The sequence below is a fragment of the Danio rerio genome, chromosome 1 (genome assembly GCF_049306965.1).
Source record: "Danio rerio strain Tuebingen ecotype United States chromosome 1, GRCz12tu, whole genome shotgun sequence".
In the NCBI taxonomy this organism is placed as follows: domain Eukaryota; kingdom Metazoa; phylum Chordata; class Actinopteri; order Cypriniformes; family Danionidae; genus Danio; species Danio rerio.
The window spans coordinates 45,078,302-45,084,999 of record NC_133176.1 but is presented as its reverse complement, the minus strand read 5'-3'; positions in this window follow the sequence as shown (position 1 = coordinate 45,084,999).

Sequence of the window (6,698 nt, the reverse complement as noted above, 5' to 3'; positions counted from 1 at the left end):
AGTAGTCAACATTTAAAGTGGATCAAAATTATCCTATAAGACAAGAATGAGTGTTGTTCAATAATTTCACAACTTTGAATATGTTTTGATACAAATGTTGACTAGGCTAATCAGGCATGGTTTAAGGAATCGCCCAATAAATCAATGTTTTAAAAACACCAATCTCACTGTAGTAATACAGGCTACATGAAATCAGAAATACGTATGATAAGTGTTTCTAAAATATTTAACAACAGGTCCCTAAGTCACTCTTTATTCATAAGCACATACTACTTGACAACTAATAATAATAATAATAATAATAATAATAATAATAATAATAGTTACTATTATTATTATTGTTGTTGTTGTTGTTGTTGTTGATATACTGTATATATATATATATATATATATATATATATATATATATATATATATATATATATATATATATATATATATATATATATATATATATGCTGCAACTGACTATATTAATATTGAATACTACAATTAATATTATTAATATAATGTAAACACCCCGGGCTAACAATAAAAAAATAAGGAAAAAGGCTGATGGCATTTTAACTGCACGTTGTTGGTTTTAATGTATACTCGTGAATACTATTTTTATTTTCTGTTGGTTATGGATAAAATATGGTAATTATAGTAGTTTAATCAATTTAATTAGATATTTTTAAATCACCAAGAGACCCCCCACACACACACACACACACACACTTTGGGAACCACTGCCTTATTACACTACAATAATAGTATAATAATTATTATAAAGGTAACATGCCTATATCTGTTCATCTCTAGGCCTAGTGCATTGTCTGAGGTTATTTTTAAATATTAATTTTACCTAAACACATTTTCTGACCAAAGCTCTGTGATGTAATACAGCATTAGTTGATTTTTTTTCTGTCATGAAGATTAAATGCAAGCTTTGACATTAATGTAATAATGTGGCAATCTGGTTTTAATTTGTATTTGTGTCTTTAAAGATATTAAAAGGTTTTCATCCAAAAATGAAACATTTCTCACTATTAACAAACCATCATGTGGTTACAAACCTTTATTAGTTTTTTTTTTCACTGTACACAAAAGAAGATATTTAGAAAAAAGCTCAACAGATTTCCATTTGTAAAAAAAAACAAAACATGGAAGTCAGTGCAGTGGTTTCAGATTAACACTTTTCAAAATATCTTCTTTTACGTATGTTTAACAGAAGAAAGAAACTCAAAGGATTCAAACAAGTGAAGGATGAGTAAATGATGACAGAATTGTATTTTGGGTGTGCTGTTCTTTTAATCTCACCAGACTAGTAATTTTTTGTAGCTGTCATTTCTTCTTAGTTGTTGTTGACTAAGCTGTAGTTCAGCAGATTCACAACTTCTCTTTTTTTAGATTCAGTGGAACATTCTGTTCTTGCTGTGGAAAAAACAATAGTTGTTAGTTTCGCTTGTCTCTACAGTTCATGACATGTGCTGATATGATGTCCTAAATTCATACGATTTTCCTAGAAATGCCAATAAAAATGTGTTAGATGCATTATTTATTAATATTTATTATTCATGGATGCTTTGGTCAATGCTTTTATCCAATTGTTTAACACATATTTTTACAAGCTGCACATCTGTTTTTCCTCAGTTTTCTTATTGATTTTACATGACTGTTCTCCTAATGATCTTTGACATATGTTCAGCATGCATGTGAAAGAGTCAACTGTTTTGAATAGAAGGAAAATGTGCTACAAGCACCTTATAATGGTTTTAAACAGAAATCATTAGTTATATGATCATGGTGTCTTTATGAAACAGTAAGGAACTATATTTTTTGGAAACTTGAGTTGGTAAGGGTCAACATATTCTAGTGCCAAGTGATTAAAGGTCCACTTGCAGGCTTTGTTTTAAAACACACACATGCACACAAGGATTAGCGGTGGTCAGTACGTTCCTGAAATGTGGTTTCACTAAAACTAGTTAAAACCCTTTCATGAATGGGTGCCAAAGCACAACTGATTGTAATTAAAACACAGGATTTAGAAGCGTTCCATTTGGGAATTAGAAAGCAACCAAAAAGCATGATCTCATACAAAAGGCCCCCTGCATGCCTGTTTACTGTATCACTTGATTATTAAAAAGATTTCATTTTCTGTAATTTAGATGTTACCATTGAAGGTAATCTTTTAGTTTAAGTAAATAAAAACAGGAATTTTTTAGGAGCATGAAAATAGTTATCATCATCTATGTAAACTATAAAAAACTTCATTTGTGATAACAGTCACATTTTCTCCATCCATTTTACATGTTCAGTCTATTAGCATGAAAGCTTGACAGCCAAAACAACAGTGCTGGAAGAAATGGCCGATTATGTGTATTTATGCCATATGTGATTTACTGTAAACGTAATAAATTAAAATTGTTTGTGCATTGATAAGAATAATAGAAATGTATGATTCTATATCTGACCGTGTGAACGAATATCTTCGTTGCTTGAACACTTTGTCATAAAAATAGGGGTGTAACGGATCATGGTTCATTAAGAACATACTTCACCCATGAATTAAAACTTTTTTTTTACTACTAATGTGTAACGATCGCAGAGAGAGCGCGCCATTCAAATCACACATAGCATTTAGGTTTTTCTGTAAAATACGGAAATTTTTGTAGGTTATTCGGGATGTGGTGGGATTCTTAGGTTATTATAGGTGTTTTCTGTCATTACTTCTTTAGCCTGCATTAATGCATTCAATGTAAGCTGCATGATTAAAAGTGATTAAAAGTGTGGGATTCCAACAATCATATGACAAATTATAAATGATGGTGATTTGCATGTTTATTAATCTTTCGAATCGCTGTAGTCAAATGTGTTAGGAAAAAGTACAAAAACAAAAAAAAGGGTTCAGTGTTTAGTTTACAAACAGTCAAATAGCACAGAAGTACTGGGATAACAGTTTATAGTTTAGATGTAATCACTGATGTTTATGGTAAAGATTAAAATCCCCTTCTTGCATTTATCTTGACCTTCAAAAATGAAAGTTGTAGGCAGCAATTACAATATTTAACCAATAGGTGGTGACAACCAGCCATCAAAAATATGCCACTGAATAATTCTTCAAAAATGACTCAATGAAAGCATGAAACAAAGGTTTAAGAGTGAATAACTGAATCGTTTATTTATAATGAAACTAAAATTGTGCACAAATTATAATGTTAGATTTCTACATTCAGCAAAAGTAGTAGTAACAGTTATTTTTTCACAGTACTGAATATTTCATAATTCCCTTTTTTCAGCTGGGTATTTCTTGATTTTATTTTTATTAAAATTACAGGTTCTCAGTTCTGTTGTTAAAACCAAAAGCATCCTACAGTGCTGTTTTTGTAATAAATGGAAAGCAAATTACATTGGTCTCCTCCCCTTTTGGTCTGATCTGAAAAATAGTCCAATACGTGACTAAAAAAAAAAATATATATATATATATATGTTTTCCGAACTGTAAGATTTGTGATTCATTACACCACCGTCTTTCGGATGAGACATTAAACCGAGGTCCTGACTCTGTGGTCATTAAAAATCCCATGGCACTTCTCGTAAAGAGCAGGGGTGTAATCCCGGTGTCCTGGCTAAAGTACCTCAATCCGTCCTTACGATCGTGGCGTCCCAATCATCCCCATCCACCGAATTGGCTGTATCACTGTCTCTCCACCAATAGCTAGTGTGTGGTGAGCGCACTGGCGCCGTTGTCCTGTGGCTGCCGTCGCATCATCCAAGTGGATGCTACACACTGGTGGTGGTGTGGAGAGACCCCCCCCCCCCCCCCTCATGATTGTGAAGCGCTTTGAGTGTATGGCCATACACGATAAATGCGCTATATAAATACACTTTACATTACACTAAAAATAATACACATGTACTAATACACAAGCATTTAATTGCCTACTGTCATACAGTCATTTTTTTAGATTGTTGTAAAATTATTGTAAAGCAAAACTTTTCAAAAACGCTCCAAAAATATATATTTTTTCATGCAGTATAAAAATCCTCAAACACTGGTCATATTTCTCTGTTTTGACAACATATTAGCATCAAAACCCTGTTTGTTTTGGGAGAAGTCATTTGCCATTTGAGTGTGAAGTATTTCCATTACACAGATAAAGTCTCTCAGACATGCTTATTATGCTGTTTCATGGGACAGAAAATGATGTTGTTGAATCGAAATGATCTGTTAACCCAGTCTAATTATAAACTAAATTTTTGTTCTCTTTATCTGAGGAATCACTGTTGTGGGGTGGCACGGTGCTTCAGTCAATAGTATCTGGATGCAGCCTTTATGATGCAAACAGAGTGCATCACTCAGCAATGCAATGTCAGACTCAATGCACTCAAATGGACTGAGTGACATCACTGTGTAGTGTAGGTAGGGTTAGGTGAGCCCATTAAAAAGCATTGGATGCAGCCCAGATTGCACTGCATTAGACCCCTCTCGACTCGGTGGTTAGCACTGTCACCTCACAGCAAGAATGTTGCTGGTTCAAATCCCGGCTGGGCCTGTTGGCATTTCTGTGTGGACTTTGAGTTTCCGGGTGCTTGGGTATAGGTGAATTAGATTAACTAAATTGGCTGTAGTGTGTCAGTGTGTGTGAATGTGAAAGTGTGTATGGGTGTTTCCCAGTACTGGGTTGCAGCTGGAAGAGCATTTGCTGCGTAAAACATATGTTGGCAGTTGGCGATTCATTCCACTGTGGTGACCATTGATAATCATGGATTACCTGTAGGAAAACGATTGAATGAATGAATCACTGTTGTTACTTTAAGATCATTTATTCATTTTTCTTCTGCTTAGTCTCTGATTATCAGGGGTCGCCACAGTGGAATGAACCACCAACTATTCCAGCATATGTTTTACGCAGAGAATACCCTTCCAGCCACAACCCAGTACTGGGAAATACTTGTGGATCCAATCTGTTACATGGACTCAAACACTCTGAAATCAAACAGGCAAAACCCTGTCACTGTTTAGCACATGGCTCTGTTTTTCTGTGTTATTTGAGAGAAAGCTTGCCTTGGCCACTCAAAAAGGCTGCCGTTATGTGGCCAGCACATGAAAGGACACGAGTCTCCTCGGTAAGTGGAATGTTGTAATGGCCTTCAGCAGTGGACCAATCTAATATAGAATGGCTCTACTGTTGGTGACTTCGGTGGGGTGCAAAGCCTGCACGTTGTGAATGCTGACCGCCCAGTCTTCGTTTTCTCTAGCATTGGCCATGTGCCTCAACAGCACAAAAGAGAAGGAAGAAAGTGTCTTTTCACTAATGGGAAAAGGCAAGCCCAGTAACTAGGTGGAAGTGTTCTCATCAAGATGGCATTGGCCATCTTGTTGGCCGAACTAAGATTTGTGTTGTTGTTTTGCTTGTTAAAGGGATAGTTCACCCAAAACGTCAATTGGTTCCAAACATTTAAGTTTTTCTTTCTAGTTAACACAAAGGAAAATAATTTTGAAAAAAAATGTAAAAAATCTGTAACTTTTAACTTTCATAGGGGGAAAACTATGGTTACAGGTTTCCAGCACTCAAAATATATTCCTTTGGGTTCAATAGAAAAAAGGAGCTCAAACAGGTTTGTGACAAGTGATGGGTAGGGCCAGACAGAATCTGCAGACAATTTTGCCACTTCTGCAGAGGATTTTGTAAAAAAAAAAAATAAATAAAAATAAATAAAACTTAATACATGAAATAAAAAATAAGAGTTTTAGCTTTTATTTAATGTTTACAATGCAAATCCAGTTAGATCCACTTATTTGGTAAACAAATATAATATCTCCTACTAAAAGATGGAAGATATTACTTTTCAAACTGTTTTGTAAATAAATCAAATGAACACTTTCATATTAGTCAATAATATTTCTGAAATTAGTTTAAAAACTAAATAAATATAAATTTTTACACAAGTTAATAAATAAACTCAACAATGGGCTAAACATCTGTGACAAACTGACCCGTGTGGGTCTAGTGATGGGAGAGAAAATGATAACAGAATTTTCTGTTTTGGGTGGATGTCCAGTGTTCTACAGCCTCCAATGCCTAGACTGCAGCTCTGCACAAAAAGTTTGGCCCGGGAAGAAAAGGTTGCACCCTACTGAGCCTGATTTCTTTCAAGGTTTTTTTCTTTCACTTTCATCAATTGGTGAAGTTTGTTCCTCGCCACTGGCTTGCTTGGTTTGGGACTTGTGGAGCTGCGCATTGATTCATTTGCTCTTCAGTGTTTGGACTTCCAACAGTGAAATTTAGACCATACTGAACTGAACTAAACTGAACTTCAACTATGAAAACTGGACTGACACTGTTTCAGTTTACTAGAACTTTACATTGCTTTGACAATCTACATTGTAAAAGCGCTATATGAATTTAATTGAACTGTTGGCTGAACTTGAAATGTTTTTTTATTAATTAATTAATTAATTAATTAATTTAATTAATTTAAATGGTCACATAAGTGGTGAGCTACATTCTCAGTTGTTTTCTAAGTAACAACAAAACAATGCTTCTGTCTAAAATTTGAGGTCATATTCAAATAATTCCATGAAAAAGGTTTCACTATAGTAATCTAATCCCGGATCAGCCTGGGAAACCTGACACAGGATTTGTGGTTTGTCTTTTGTTTAGTTCTGAACAACCTTTCGTGTTCTCCTTAAGAGATTTAACGCAGGTTTG